The sequence below is a fragment of the Myotis myotis genome, unplaced genomic scaffold (genome assembly GCF_014108235.1).
Source record: "Myotis myotis isolate mMyoMyo1 unplaced genomic scaffold, mMyoMyo1.p scaffold_m19_p_14, whole genome shotgun sequence".
Classification (NCBI taxonomy): domain Eukaryota; kingdom Metazoa; phylum Chordata; class Mammalia; order Chiroptera; family Vespertilionidae; genus Myotis; species Myotis myotis.
In genome coordinates, this window is record NW_023416318.1 from 17,904,643 (window position 1) to 17,922,042 (window position 17,400).

Below are 17,400 nucleotides of genomic sequence, written 5' to 3' on the forward strand. Positions count from 1 at the left end.
AAATAATAGACATGAGGTTCTCATGATTGAGTAGTAAATGAGGTATCTTAAAGGTAGTTAGAACATGAAGATAGAGAATTTGGGCAGATCTCTACTCTGAAGATTTGTCCATGGAAAAATCACATTTCAGAGAGAGAACTGTGGACAATATAGACTTTTCAACGAACAGTGCTAGATCAACTGGTTACTTATAGGGAGTCGAATGCTGACTGGAAGAGGACAAAAAAGAGTCTGCTAGATGTCCATATTATTTCTTGATCTGGGTAATAGTTACACAGGCACAAACATTTGTAAAAATTCACCCCATAGTACACTTAACAGATTTGTGGATTTTGCTATATGTATGTTAGACATCAATAAAAAACAAAAATTGTTTCTCAGAAAGTCAACATACTTAGATTAACAGCAGCTACATTACAAGTAAATGAACATATGACCATAGTTATAAAAATGCCATTCTATTTTTTTTAAATTTTACTTATTTATACCTTGCCTTATTTTGGGATTTAAGGCAATATATGTATGACTCAAGTGGATAGTAGTATAGTATGGGGAAAAGATCTTGGACTTGGAGTAAAATGGATCCTAGGTTCAGATTCCAGTTTCCTCATTTACTAATAACTATGAGTTTGCTTTCTCTGAGCTTCAGTTTCCTATCTATAAAAAAGGTCTAGCAGTTCCTACCTTTCAATGCTGTTATGAGAATTACAGAAAATAGACTTTCAGTACCTGGTACATTCTGTACACTTAGTAAATTATCAACTATCATCACATTTTAACTTTCACCAAGTCTGTGGCTCATATCATAATCTACCCTTAACAAAATCTAAGCCAATGTTTGCTTAGTTAGCACAAACATTCACATGACTTTGCATATATTTTAAAAAGGTCACTAAAAAAGTAATTTAAGAAACATTTAGTAAAAACATTGCTGAAGATACATGAAATTGACTTTATTGCTAAATCCATAACCAATCCCTAGAAAATAGGAAACAATGCCTAAGGTTAAAGGACAGATCATAACATCTGAACCAACTCAAGGGACTAGTCTGTTAAAAGATCGAAGTTTTGAAGTGGAACAGGATAATGCAACACAAGTTGTCGCCAGTACCTTGAAGTAGGTACTATCCAGGTAGAGGAAAGCCCACAAAAATAAAGACTTTTAAGAAGGTGCCTAGTTGAGATAGAAAGGACTTTACATATTTCTCTTTTTTTTTTAAGCTTCATTTTTATTTTTATTTATTTATTTTTTTATTGCTTAAAGTATTACAAAGCGGATTACATATGTTTCCTTTTTCCCCCTGCCCTTGCCTCCCCTAACCCCCAGTGTCTTATGTCCATTGGTTACGCTTATATGCATGCATATAAGTCCTTCGGTTGATCTGGGACTTTACATATTTCTCTAAACAGCGGTTCTCAACCTGTGGGCCGCGAACAATGAAAATACATCCTGCATATCAGATATTTACATTACGATTCATAACAGTAGCAAAATTATGGTTATGACGTAGCAACGAAAATAATTTTATGGTTGGGGGTCACCACAACATGAGGAACTGTATTAAAGGGTCGCGGCATTAGGAAGGTTGAGAACCACTGCCTAAGACATAGAGGCAGGCCCTCTAGGAACTCTCCAGAATCAAACACTGAATAAGGAGTTCCCTCCAGACAAGCTAAAAACTCATCACAAAAACTCCCATATTCTTTTACAGGGCACAAACAGCATCAACGTGTACATTAACTTTCAAGGCCAGAAAAGCACACCTCTATTAGACAATCCAGCTTTACTGATGACCCTTCACTCCAAATTTACTTTTATAGGGACTAGGATGGGGAGTGGGTATGTGTGTATGTGTGGAGGAGAACCTAAGCAGGAAGGATAATGGTCAAGAAAAAGGAAAAGACAAATCACTGTATCTGAAGTTATGCTACTGATGTAAATAGTACAAACTATAATAGGAAGATTTATTTAATGGAGCACACACACACAAATCACTACCTTTTTATTACATTATGTCTGAAGATAATTAGTCACTTCTTAAATCATTTGGGTGAGTACAGAAAAAAAATCTGTATTTTCTTTTAGAAAAATGAGTGAAAATGTTACATAAGCAATTAGCATCATCAATTTGCATTACAAATGTTGCCTGCTACTGCAGTAGTTTGAATTATTCAAATCATTACTGTAATATTCTCTTTGGAGTTTTAAGATACTATCAAAATGTACTGTCAATGAATCTGCCCAGTCTACATGCCTGCTTAAGAGTCATCTTGTCTTATGTATTATAGGATTGTACACCTGAAACCATAACTTTATTAACAAATGTCACACCAATAAATTCAATAAAAATAAGTTTAAAAAAGGATAATCTTGTCATAAAGAAACCGAAGAGCCCTACTTCTGAGCCATATGAAGGTTTGGATTTTAGTTAACTATTTGGTTTTCAATACATCTAGAGGTGACTGAACCATAATGTTGAAAAGTTTTCATGCCTTTAAAATTTAATATCTACAAAAATGATCTTTTTTATTTTCTCTTTTTGAGTGCTTTGTTCTCAGCATATTAATTCCATAGCAGCCAACAAAACAGGGAGAGCCCCTAAAAACAGATACTTTTTAGTAAAGAACTGAGATTTTGTTGTTGTTTGTTATTAGGGCTACTATCCTCTCTCCCTTCAAACAAGCTGCAAACTAAGGCTACTTAAACTTCCACAATCCCAAAGCTAATTATTTTTCAGAAATCTCATAATTCCTTCAAACTTGTCAATTTAAAAACTAAAACCCAAGACACTATAGGTATCAACTGTATCAATATGTCACTATGTCCTCAACTGCATAATAATATGCAGTATAATTTAAAACATCTATTAAAAATTGTATATTCCATGTGCTTTTGTTCTCTGTTTACACCAATATCAAATTAGTATGCATTCAATACTTACTATGTGTGTGGATACTTTATGAAAAGCGCTCATTAATTATCTCATTTAGTTCTTACACTAGGCCATAAGGTAGGACTTGCTATCATCATTTTACAGTGAAAAAATAAAACCTTAAAGAGGTTAAATAATCCTTCACAGTAGTATAACTAGTAACTGGTAATGAATCAGTCACAAGCTAATAAAATATCTGAAAAATGTATTACTGCATTAACTCCTCATATAACTGACAGCAAATGTTAGAATTAGTCTTCCCTAAAAGATTTCTGAGTTGTTCAGAAAAAGGTTTCTGAAACTTCCAAAATACTTGAAGGAGAAAAAAAGGTGCTTACAAACTAAGATGAAGAAAGTATAAACAACAAAAATGCCAAGAAGTGAATCTCGTTTCAATATTAATGTACATAGTAGTAAAAATGCAGTAAAGTTTTTATCTTCCTAGTTTTGATATCAGTAAGGATGACTCACAAAAGTACAAATACATAATGTGAATGACAACATGAGCAGCAACATACAGTATATGTTGCTAAACAGCAATGAATTATCATTTTATAGAAGCTAGTTTTCAAAGATTCCTAAGAACTTTTCTTTTACTGTATATTTTAGCCTTCTATGCAAATCCGTAAGACAGTTTAATTATGTTTGTATAGTTTCACAGTCAAAATTAAACAAGATAAAAACATTAGAAATTGTTTTAACTTTAACTGATCATATCTACTATTTTTGAGTTTACTAGCTATTTTTCTCACAAGGCACTTCTAATTGAATTAGAACAAATGACACTGGATAACAACTGATAACAAAGGCAAAAGAACAGAAACAGCAATGAGGATACATTAGCCCTCGGAAAACAGGTTTTTCACCCCCCCCCCCCCCCGCCCCCGTACTCTTTGCTTTTGTTATATTATTGCAGAATGAATTAGCCACTGTAATTTCCACCCTAACATTCCCGTACCTTAACAATCTAAAAGCAGGAACTACTTCAGTTTCATGCCCTTCACTAAAATCTTGCTCACACCCACAATATTATCCAGAGATAACCCCTGGACATTCCATTGATTTCTCAACTGCTTGCTCAGGGGGCTCTTTGAATTTCTTCATTACTACTCTTGCTTTCTCATCAGCCTATAAATGTTCAAGACTCTACCATCCTCAAACAAATCAGATCAAAACAAAACAAATCCCTTCCTTCCGTGTTCTTCTAGCTCTCTTCCTCCTCCTCACCACGAAGCTTCTTGAAAGAGCCCTGTCTGTTCACTATCTCTACTTCCTAACCTCCCACTTACTCCTTAACCCAGCAAAATATGGCTTCCACCTCACCACTCCACTGAAACCGCTCTTGTATGAGTTACTTTACTTGAGCTCAAAAGACTGGAAATGTGCAGACACAGGCCTCTGTTGTTGAACACCCAGCCTCAGAGCCTGGCTCATAGTAGGAACTGAACACATTACTGTATTGTTTTTGCTGGGGCATTTATTCCACTGGCCACTCTTGAATTGCTACCCCCTTTCCCTCAACACACTATCTTTCTATAACTCTAGCTCTGGAACCCTAGCTCTATTCCACCAAATACATTAGGAAATATTTAAATTCAACCTAGGTAAGTGTGATCTGAGAGAGGCTGGCCTAAAATGTGACACATGAAAGAAAACAAGTCCAATCATTTGTGCTGCAATGTATCTGAAGAAAGAATATATTGAGAAGGGTGGTACTACATGCAAGCCAAGAAAATAAAACCAGCTAAAGGACAACAATTTGTTCATGCATTTTTAACAGACCAGCTAACATGAATATGTGCTTTGACTTGAGTCAGTTCCTCAGAATAAGTGGAGGTGTCAGCTGGTGTCACCAGAGTGTGATGCTACTCTGGACAGTCCATCTAATTTCTCTTCCTCTTTGCTCCCAGCAACTTTCTTTAGTACTTCATGTAAATTTTCCCACAGATTTTTCAATCAGCTGACGTGAAGAGCTGACATGCTTTGAAAAAAATTTCTTGCTGTAAAGTTTTAAATTCGCATTCTGGTCAAGATTGATGAGTTAAACCTCAAGAGCCCAGGGAATTTTTGGGAAAAACAAACAAACAGGAAAACCTACTTTGTGGACTTTCAAAACTAAAGACACCACACTAGTCTGTACCTAAAATATGTACACCCTGGCAGGACCTTGGCAGGTGCCCTTCCTCAGACAGTGCTACTCTTTATTATAGACGTCTATGGTGAGAGCAACTCACCTCTTAAAGAAAACTTCTACTACAAGTTATAAAACTACATGCAAATGCAGTCAAAATTCAATTATCTGGGCTAATGAGGAAGAAAGCAGACGTCTTAGATAATCTAAAACTTACAAATTTGGCCTTAAAATATGACCTATGTAACAGAAGATTTATCTCATAAACTATGTCTTTGCCAAGCACTATTAGTTTTACTTTGTTTCTTGACCATCCACCAACTGAGGAGAAAAAAATGACCTAGAGACATGTGAAGCAACAGGAGGAAATCAATGAACCACACTTAAAAATAGGCATAAATTATCAACAGATAATAACATATAATGACATTCTTGGGGAGAATTATCATAAAACAAAAGCTTTGTATAGTTGAAAAATCAGATATAAACACATTCCAAAATAGTGCTCATGGTGTAGTATATAAAGCTAATGCCACAAGTGGGTCTACCTGCACCAATAACTTTATGGAAACTATGGAAGGAATTCCCATCACAAGCAGATTTCTAGCTGGTTGACCTTTTAATAGTGTCATTGCTTGGTTTAAAGTTTTACTTTCTCTTGTGAGGTAGAAAGGCTAAAGGGTAAAAGGAAAACAGGTAACATTTATTACTTGCAATGTGCCATTATACTTTTGATTAGAATTTTTTTGAGAGTTAGCCTGCCTTATAAAGCAGAATTTTTCAAACTTTACCCCTGTAACCCACAGAAAAAATACATTTTGCATGATGACCCACATATACATACATGCACTTAAAAAGTTTCACCAAGCTTTTTACCCTTACTCTCTATGTACTCTTGACATTTTTAATTCTATTTCATTTTATCTTAAAAGCTGGCCATGACCCCCTAAATTGCCTTCACAAGCCTAAATTTACAAACCAGAAATAGATCACAACCCAAAGTTAAAAAAAAAAAAAATTGACAAAAGGGACATTGATGAATTTACAGTATGACTAAAATTAAGTCAATTTACCCCCAAATGCTATTGGTATCACTGAGGTTAGGTAATGGCAGTGAGCCCTTCAATACAAGCATTGCAAACAATGCCAGGTAATTAAAACAAAACAAGCAAAAAAAAAAAAAAAAAAAAAAAGGCTGTGACATTTGTTCATATTTTTGCCTTAAAATTATGTAAGCAGTGTGATTTTGGTCACTTAAAACTTCTCAGTATTTCTACTCTGGGTATTTTCTAAGCTATCAACTCCACAATGATCAGTTTTTTAAGACTAATTCGAAGCCATTGCTTAAAGTTTGCTACAAGAAAAAAATATCAAAATATTTCTGTAAAAACTCTCAGCACAGAATTTGTATTGGTCATGTCAGTATGTCAAGAACTGTTTGCATTCATCAATTTTGTTCTAGGTATTAATCCACCTCACAATAATGCTATCATTCTCTTTCCTTCTGATTCACTTCCCTTAAATCCAATTATTGCTTCCAGCACATTAGAGGAGGAAACAGAGCTTCTTTTAGAACAAATAACTCCTTCTTGATCTGATGCTCACAAGGACAAAATGCATTCTTTAATTACATTAGTTGAATGAAACAAATAATTTGATAAAATGAAAGTATTCTTTTTTTCTTTATAGAATTCTGCATAAAAATAATACATAAAAATACTACTTATTTTTCAAATTCTACTACCCTCAATCTAGGAAGCAAGCCACTTCAAAGATAAAAATAAAGATACTATTGGTGGAAGTATATATTGGTTCACATACTCCAGACAACTTAGTAATATATCAAAATTTTAATGCACATTCTTTTGATTAAGCAACTTCATCTGCAAGAATGTGTCACAGATGCATTCATACAAGTATGAAAAGATATTTCCACAAAATGGTTAATGCCTCCATTGTTTGTTTTTTAAAAAAGCAACTGAAAACAACTTAACTATCTATCAATAAGGAATAGGTTAAATAAAAAGGGTAGCCATTTTAAAAAGCAATAAAGTTATACATGACTAATAGGTAAAGGTGTCTAAAATACATTTTTAAGTGAAAAGGCATTTTTTGAGAGGCATTCCTTCTTAATTCTCCTCCTACCTATTATATCTGTTCTTTCTCCTCCTTGAATGGATCTGCTTCTTCTGCCTGCCTCATAAGTGTCAGTCTTCCCCAGGCCTTGGCCTCCCTATATCCTTATCCCTGTGAGATTTCATCCAGCTTCTGTTTTTATATGTTGGTAATGCTCAAACCTCTATCTATCTGTAGGCTGCCCAAACTCCAGATCTGTCTACCCAAATGCCTTTTTGAATATCTTTACCTGAATGTCCCAAAGTCATATCATATTCTCCAATTCCAAAACTGAAGTTAATCTCTACTCAAAAAACACACCGAAACTACTTGTTTCTACTAGTATATGATATTCTGAATTTTAAGTCCAGAAAAAATTACCCCTGACTGCTCCCCCTTTTATATCCCACTGCCCAAAATTAAATCAATTACAGAATAAATCCTTAACATCTCTTAACCAATACCCTATTTAAGGGCCTCATTATTTTTGGCCAAGATTACGGCAATCTACTTGAAACTACTTATCTTAGCCAGTATGGCTAAGATATTCCCTCTTTGCTCCAGCCAGACAAAACTACCCCCTGGGTCCTCCGCTGGCACCATGCTATCTCCAAATTGTCACATTTGCCCTTTTTTTTTTTTTTTTTATAATTTCCTATTCTTATCTGTTCAGAGAACCCACTGACTAAGCCTTCAAAAACCCTATTCAGACATGAAGTTTTCTGTGAAGTGAGAGCAGCAATATTTATCAAGTTACTATGTGATAGGTATTGTGCAAGGTGCTTATTCATGCATTATACAATTTAATCCCAACCATCCATTTTATAGATGAAAGAATAGGTTCAGTGAGGTCATATAATCAGTTCAAGGTCCCATAAAGAGTAAGTATAGAGAGTAGGGCTTTAACATTAAGGCCTGGGTACTTTATGTGAGGTCAACTGTCTAAATAAAGCCTCCTTCTTTATATCAACTCTTTTATTACATCTAACAAAGTGAATCAAATTTGTTTCCCCTACTAGACCATAAACCAATGCTTCTCAATTTCAGTTTTGTATTAAGGTTTTTTTTTTAATAGAATAGGTGCATTTTAGATATGCACCTGAATATCTGCATTTAAAAAAGGGTTTCAAAGATGATTCTGATGGCCAGTGAAGGCTGAGAACCACTGTGTTAAGCTCCAGAGGATAAAAGCATTATGGACTTTATAACTTTGGGGATGACATAATGTCTCTAAACTTCACTGCTGAACTGAGAAAGGTAAATCAATGAAACAGTTTTTTTTCTTTTAAAAATTTCCCCTTTACAATTATTTGGTTGTACAAATATTTCTTAAAGTTCTGTCATACACATTTACCTGAGACTATCACTAAGAAATTAACACTCTTAAGACTTCAAATACAAAAAGTTCACAACATTAAATCTTCAATACTTTTCTTAAAAATGAAATGGGAAATTTCCTTAATGAATCAAATTTAAATCACTGCAATAATCCTTGAAACAGATATAATAATGTATGTAATTTAAATATTATACAATTCTTGGAAAAAATACAGCACATTTAAAAAATTAATCACAGTTTCACTTGCAATTGAACTTTAAGAACTTTAAGAACATGAGAAACTTTTCTACTCCCAGAAACCAAGGTCACTGGTAACCTGATTAAAATCTGTACTTTTGTTTTTAGGTATAACACTTGCACTGTGCTTCAAGTAAACTTCTGAAACCTAATGAGACAAACACATCATCTGCAGGCTTATTATGATGTAGGGGAAATAGGCTAATAAAATATGTAAAAAAGTGCAAAGAAATGGTGACTTAACTACAAGTAAAAAGTGGATATTCAAACATTCTATTTGGGTTTCAGGTAAGAGAAAATTTGAATTTGATAGCTGAAACTCTTGGTACAAATTTTTTAAAAAAGGAACAAAAATGTTATTATGAGCATTCAGTATAAAAAGAGTTAAATGATCTCTTGACGATAGGTTCATTGCTTTTATAAATAGCTACTAAAAACAAAAGCTTTAAGAAATTTTCACATTTTGAATGTCTCTCTGCAGCAAATATTCCAAGTCAACATTTCTGCATCCATACAATAAACAAGATTGGAGATGCTAAACCACAGAAAGACAGAAAATATTAGAAAATATAAGCAATGACTAAGAATAAAACAACAAAAATACCGACTAGGGAGAGTGGGTGAGGCATAAACATTCATTTCATACATTCAAAAAACTGTAGTCTCATTAAGACATATGCAAATATTAAAGAGCCTCCTCCTATAAGTCTTCCTTTGAAAAATATAAGAAAGTGTGACTTAGGAATGGTCTCCTCTATTATTACCAGAACTGTTAATTTTATTTAACACAAAAATTTAACCTGTAGCAATGTAGGGTTTTTACATTTGTTGTTAAATTTATTGTTAGGTATTTTACCACCCCCACTCCCTTGTTCATTGTAAAATGGGGTCTCTCCACTTCTATGTTCTAGGTGGTGAGTACTGTTTATAAAACTGAAAGCTCTTTGTATACTACACCATCACATCACAAGCAAATTGGGGTGTGTTGGTTGACCCTTTTAAATTCTTAAGTCTCCATTTTTCCTTATTGATTACTAATGTCTCCAATACCAAATCTAATGTGATCGCAGGAATCTGGTATTCCCCTGTAATGATTTTTTGGTTTGAGGTATATGTTTTACAGATTTTCTCATAAGTATTAAACACACTCAGATTAGCAGTATAAATTCTTCCAGGTTTTATCCAGGATATCTTCTCACAATTCTCACACAATCTTATCTACCTAAGGCTTTATTTTTTTTTATATATATTTTTTATTGATTAAGATATTACATATGTGTCCTTGTCCCCACGTTACCCTCTACTCCCCACCCCCCCCCCCCCCGCTCATGCCCTCACCCCCCCATTGTCCATGTCCATTGATTAGGCCTATATGCTTGCATATAAGTCCTTTGGTTGATCTTTCCCCCTTACCCCCACCCTCCCCTACCTTCCCTCCAAGTCCCGACAGTCCAATCAATGCCTCTCCGTCTCTGGATCAGTCCTTGTTCATCAGCTTATGTTGTTCATTATATTCCACAAATGAGTGAGATCATGTGGTATTTATCCGCTCTCCAATTCCATCCATGCTGTGGCAAATGGTAAGAGTTCCTTTTTCTTCTTCCTCTTCTTAAAGAATACCTTTCAGCATTTCATATAATGCTGGTTTGGTGGTGATGAACTCCTTTAGCTTTTTCTTATCCGTGAAGCTCTTTATCTGACCTTCTATTCTGAATGATAGCTTTGCTGGATAAAGTAATCTTGGTTGCAGGTTCTTGCTATTCATCACTTTGAATATTTCTTGCCAGTCTCTTCTGGCCTGCATGGTTTCTGTTGAGAAATCAGCTGACAGTCGTATGGGTACTCCCTTGTAGGTAACTGACTGTCTTTCTCTTGCTGCTTTTAAGATTCTCTCTTTATCTTTTGCTCTTGGCATTTTAATTATGATGTGTCTTGGTGTGGTCCTCCTTGGATTCCTTTTGTTTGGGGTTCTCTGCGCTTCCTGGACTTGTAAGTCCATTTCTTTCACCAGGTAGGGGAAGTTTTCTGTCATTATTTCTTCAAAAAGGTTTTCAATATCTTGCCCTCTCTCCCCTTCTGGTACCCCTATAATTCTGATGTTGGTACGCTTGAAGTTGTCCCAGAGGTTCCTTACACTATCTTCATATTTTTGGAATCTCTTTTCTTTTTTCTTTTTCGGTTGGGTATTTTTTGTTTCTTTGTATTTCAAATCTTTGACTTGATTCTTGGGATCCTCTTGTCTGCTGCTGGATCTCTGTAAATTATTCTTTATTTCAGTCAGTGTATGCTTAATTTCTAGTTGGTCCTTTTTCATGTCCTCCATGGTCTCACTATACTTATTGAGGGATTCATTAAATTTATCGGCGGTTTCCATAAAATTCTTGAAAAACCTTATAAACGTGGCCTTGAACTCTATATCCAATCGTTTGCTTTCCTCCATTTCTGCCATTTGTGACCTGTTTCTTTGTCTCCGCATTTTGGCAGCTTCCCTGTGTTGATAGAGTGGCCCTGTGCGCCAGGTGTCCTGTAGGGCCCAGTAGCTCAGCCTCCCCAGTTACCTGGGGTGGACACTCTTGGTGCACTCTTGGTGCCTTGGTTGTTGTAGAATCACTGGGAGGAATTGACCTCCAGGCCAATTGGCTGTGAGAATCAGCTGTGTCTAAAGTGGGAGAACTTCTGTGCTGAAGACACCCTTCTGGGGCAAGACTTGCTTCAGTGGGGCTTTGGTGCTCACTGAGTCTGCTCCCTGAGTGTGTCCCTTATGGATCTGAGGAGTTGCAGTCTTGATGGTCCCCCTCTGACCACTGGGTACAGTGGCTCCTGGATCTAAGGAGGTGCTAATTCAGCCTCTGCCTGAGGCCACACAGCAGGAGCCACGAAGAGGCTCAGCTGTGAAGCAATGCAAGCCACTGCGGGGCCTTGGGCCTTCTCTTGGAAGTTCCGGGTCTGCCTGGTTCGGCTGCAGTTAGGTACATTCACATGCAAAAGCCTCTGCCGCAGCCTGGGTGGGGCGGGGTCTCAGGGAATCAAAGGGCGGAGAAAGCAGCTATGGCCGATTCTCTGCCCGGAGTCGCGCGTCTCAGTGTCCTGGTAACGGTTGCAAGCACCTCTGAGGGAAAGCCGCCCTCAAGTTCGCCCGCTGCTGGACAGACCAGCCTCTCCCCGTATGAGTCCTGGGTCCCCAGAGACTTCCCGGAACCGGAGTTCAGAGCAGTCGGGAGCTTGTGATTCAAAAAGACAGCCGCGTCCTCAGGCGCCACCCCCTTTCCTCTCGCGCGCGCGCGCCGCCGTACCTCTGCACTTCACCTCCGCAGCGCCTCTGGCTCTCAGCGTGCTTTTCTTTCCTTCTAGTTGTAGAATTTACACTCAGCCAGCCTTCCTGTTGTTCTGGATGATGTTTGCTCAGTCCTTTGCGGTAATTTTCAATTGTTGTGTGAGGCGACAATTTCCCGGTGTTTACCTATGCCGCCATCTTAGTTTTTTTTTCACCTAAGGCTTTAACTGACTCCTAGATTGATCCCTATAGCGGCCCAACCCTCAAACCTGAGCTTCAGTCCAGCCAAGCCAACTCCCTACTAGTCCTCTCTACTTGAATTCCTTAAGATTTCGACCTGAGCTTAACAATAACAGTGTTCAAGTTCTTCCTCAAATCTGATCCTGTTCCAGGACTCTCTAACTCAGAGTGTCCCTACCACCCATCCACTTACTAAGCCAGAAACTTAAGACCACCCCACCCTCCACTACCTCTAAAGAATGATTTTTATTTCATAAACCGCTCAAATCTGGAATATCTCTTTTTACTACCCTTGTTCTGGTCTAAGCAGCCCTTATCATCTAAATGAGTTTCATGAACTATTATTAATCATGTCCAATCCAAGTATCTTTTAAAAAGTCAATCTGATTGTGTAAAACACTTGTGATATCTAAAAAAATAAATAAATAAATAAATAAAAAATCGGGCTTTCTTAAGCCCAATTCTATTTCTTTAGCCACACTACTTTACCTCCCTTTCCCCATTGTTATCAATTCTTTAAGCTAGGCTTTCTTTCAGTTTTTGAAAGGCAGACAATAACATTCTTTTATGCCAAAGGGCCTTTGCACTTACATTCCCATTGCCTAAAACATCCCCACATATTTCTCAATTATTTTTCAATCCTCACCTGAAGACTGCTTAGAGAGAGGAAGAGAGAGAGAAACATCAATGTGAGAGAGAAACATTGACCAGTTGCCTTCTATACATGTCCCAAAGGGAAATCGAATCCACAACCCAGATATGTGCCCTGACCAGGAAACGAACCAGAAACCTTTTGGTGCACAGAACTACACTCAACCAACTGAGCCACTCCAGACAGGCACATCTTTTAATTCTTAGGTGAAGAATTGATTCCTCAGGTGAGTTTTCTAACACCTTCCCCCGAGTCCTCTTACATATACTGCATAGTATTTCTTTCAGAGCATAAGAACTATAGTAACTTATGGTTTGTAACCAAACACTTATAACTTGAAAAATGACTATGCAAACTGTGTATACTCTGAAAAACATATTGACAGGCTTAAATAACCAATTTTTTAAAAACCTACTTACTACTTTCTAGAATAATGAAGTTAATTTTATATTTCTTATGCACCCTTATGTTCATAGCAGCACAATTTACCATAGCTAAGATTTGGAAACAGCCTAAGTGCCCATCAGCAGATGAGTGGATTAAAAAGCTGTGGTACATCTACACAATGGAATACTATGCTGTGGTAAAAAAGAAGGAATTCTTACCATTTGCAACAGCATGGATGGAACTGGAGAGCATTATGCTAAGTGAAATAAGCCAGTCAGAGAAACGTAAGTATCACATGATCTCACTCATTTGTGGAATATAATGAACAACATAAACTGATGAACAAAAACAGATCCAGAGACAGAGAAGCATCGATCAGACCATCAAACCTCAGAGGGAAGGCAGGGGAGGGTGGGGGTAAGGAGGAGAGATCAACCAAAGGACTTGTATGCATGCTTATGATTCTAACCAATGGACACAGACACCAGGGAGGTGAGGGCATGGGGGGGGGGGGGAACAATGGGGTGATAAGGACACACATGTAACACCTTAATAAAGAAAAAAAATAAAAGTAAAAAAAATTTATATTTCTTCTTTATAAACAAGTCAGTGTCATGCTCTAGAGCAGCACTGCCCACTTTAAATACAATATAAGCCTCATATATACAATGCTTCTGTATTCTTTTGTACTAAAAGACTATTTTTTTAATTAAAAAATCTGTACCTCCACTATTTACTGAGCATCTACTATATACAAAACTGCTAGGTTCTATAAGGAGGAGTAAAAGGAGTCATGACCTTTGAAAAATAACAATTAGAGGGGACAATACAAGAAAACAGTAAAAGCCAATTAATGAGGCAGAATATAAACACCATATGAACTAAAATGTGGCTATAAGGATTCTAAGAAAAAAATCTTACTTAACTGGGAAGAGGGAAAAATGCTGAAATGAGAAAAACAAGCTTCATAAAGGAGAAAGAATTTGAAATGGGAAGGGTTTTAATTGAGAGAGGAAAAGGCAGGCGCTAAAGATAAAGCATGCGGCAACTGTCAAGAAGTAGGAAATCACACAGTAGAGTCTGGTTAGAAAGTAGGATAGACGGAATAAGGCAGTTATGCTGACGACCTTGAATTTTAGAAGGTAGCACCTCTGTAAGTTTTTTGTTTAGTAATGGGTAAATTATTAAAGATTCCAATTCAAGAAACTGTTCTACCACTTTTAATCACCTCTGTTGCCACCACCATCTTGGTTCAGGCCACTACCATCTCCTAGCTACATCACTGTAACCACCTCCTAACGGAATCTTCCTGCTTTCACTCTTGCCAAACAGATCATTTTGAGCTCTTTACTCAAAAACCCTGCAATGGTTTCCTATCTCACAGAGTAAGAAGCCCAAGTCGCTGGTTTGTCTACAAAGTCCCTACAACATTGCCTTCTCACCCTCTAACTTGCTGATCACAGCTACTACTCTCTGCTTGTAATTTCTTGAATATCCCAGGCATTCTTTTACCTCTCCCCTCCTTATTCTCTTCTCCTTCTTCAGACAGGTCTTGAGCCTTTTCTAACTCAATCCTATCTAAAACTGCAAGTACCACCAACCTCTCACCCCAATTCAAAGTAAAAAAGTTTGTACTTGTTTATCTCCCTAAACTGACTATTTTTCTCCGTAATACTTAACATCATCTGCCATCTGTATATTTCATTTGTCTATCCACATATACAAACGTGTGTGCACACACATATAAGAATATGAAGCCTTATGACAGCTAATTTTTCCCCTGGATTATTCACTTCATATCCCCAGGGAAAACAAAGCCTGATATACAGCAAGTGCTCAGTTAAGAACTTGCTGTATGAATGGCAAGAAAAGAATACCATGGTGTTAGCAGATACTTAGTTGAAATGATTTGCAGCATACTATAAATATTTATGTAAATATTTATATAAATAGAACCTACGTGAATTTATTCTAATTTACTACTTGATTTTCCTCTGGGAACTATTCACCAAAATACTGCTTGTAGATTAAGCTTTGAGCATACAGACAACCTTTAATTTATTAGCAATTTATCTTTGCAAGGTTTACTTAAGTTATTCAGAATGGGGTGGTAGTGACTGAGGAATGATAGGACAGAGTCTTAAATCTATTTTCCTTCTCTTTTCACTCCTCCCAAACTAATAAGCAATGACTCCCCCTCTTCCCATTACTGTATAGCTTCAGACCTTTTCCCTTTCTCGGGGGATAGGTCTAATCCGGACCTATGAGCCCCTACCCTAGGGTAAGGCCAGAAATGGAAATGAGGAGTGTGATACAGAGCTACTGAGATCAGTGGCAGCAATCAGAGGAGAGCCCAGGCAAGAGAAGCAGCTGCAGAGGTATCTGGAGAGGGCAACATTTCTTAATCCGATTACTTTTCAGTTAGAGGCTCCTTGAATTTTAAAAGGAAGTCAACACAAAATGACACCAATTCCTTCCCTATCCTCTTTTAAAGTATACTATGCTGAAAGACAGAGTGATACTTTATATCAGTGTTTCTCAACCTTCCTAATGCCGCGACCCTTTAATACAGTTACTCATGTTGTGGTGGCCCCCAACCATAAAATTATTTTTGTTGCTACTTCATAACTGTAATTTTGCTACTGTTTTGAATCGTAATGTAAATATCTGATATGCTATATGTGTTTTCCGATGGTCGCGACCCACAGGTTGAGAACCGCTGCTTTGTATAGTTTAAACGAAAAAACTGAACTTTTAATTTCATTATGATTTCTAGCATACAACAAAGTTTAGGGTGTGTGTGTAATGAATGAGCAAGTACCCACCACCTAGTTGTGTTGAAACTTAATCTTTTACCAAATCAGCTTCAGATTTAAAGACAGTAAATTTATGGTTGAAAACCCTTGGGCCCTTCCTAGATCCTTTATCCCTCTCTAATTCTCCAGAGGTAACTTTTAATTCTGATTTGCCATTTATCATTACCAGGTATATTTTTATACTTTTGTTACATATTTCATGATTCCCCCCAAAAATATTGTATATTTTTGCATACGTTAAAACTATATAAATGGTATATTATATCCTGGCTTAACAGCTGTTTGACTTTAAGCAAGTTAGTGCCATCTCTCTGCCTCAGTCTGCTCTCTAGAAAATGGGGATAATGCCACCTACTAGCTTACAGAGTTGTTGTGAGGATTAAATAAATTAATGTATGCAAAACAGTTTACTCTTGTATTATTTATTAACTATTGTATTACTTTCCATACGAACAACTTGCCCCACCCTATACTTCTGGGAAGAGTTAAAAATTACCAGGAAAACGAACATTTAAGCCAGCAAAGGGCATAAATGTCAACTGCATAAATTTTATCAACACAATAGTGTTGAAACATTTGTTCCACCTAGAGTTTGGCAAATATCTGTGTCTAAAAGGTTAACTGAAAGCAACAATTTAAATGTAACACAAAGGATTAAACTGTCTCCCCCCACGACCCCTCCTCCCTCCCAGAAAATCCCCCAAACTGGGGAGTACGAACGTAGCCAGTGAAAGGGAAGATTCAAGTTCTACTTTTCTTCTCCTAAAGCGAGAACGCTGAAATGGAACCTTTGCTTTTGTCTCATTTATCCCCAGTAAAATATTCACATGTACGAGTTCATCCTTCGCTGGCCCCAGTAGAAAATTTAGTGGGAAACCAAGCTATAACTTGCATTAACCAACAAGAGAAAAACCTAGCCAGGCTCAGTACTTTCCTAGTGGAGAAGGGGCCCCACCACCGTTCACCCTATATCCTCTGTCCTCGGCCCAAACAAGACATGAGCACCTGCCAAGCTGGGCGCGTAAAGAATAATAATGGTCCAACTTCTCGAACGCAATCTGGGGAAGAGACGCAGGTTATTTCTCGAGGAGCGCAAGAAGGGAGCAGAAAAGGTCCTTGCAGGAAGGGATGCATGAGCTTTGGGGCCGTCTCCTCCGCCCGCAGGAGAACTCGAAATCCGCTTGCTTCAGAGACCCCTGGGAGCAGCACACTCCGGTCGCCGCCAGCCTCCGGCCTGGGCGAAGCAGGCAGTGTTTACACCTGTCACGAGGGAGGA

The 17,400-nt window shown here is 37.3% G+C and overlaps 1 protein-coding gene across 7 annotated transcripts in view; it reads right to left on the reverse strand.

The window, feature by feature from the left end:
- The window catches only part of AFTPH (aftiphilin), a 66,349-nt gene that overhangs the window by 48,262 nt on the left and 687 nt on the right, over nt 1-17,400 (reverse strand). The window lies entirely within an intron of this gene.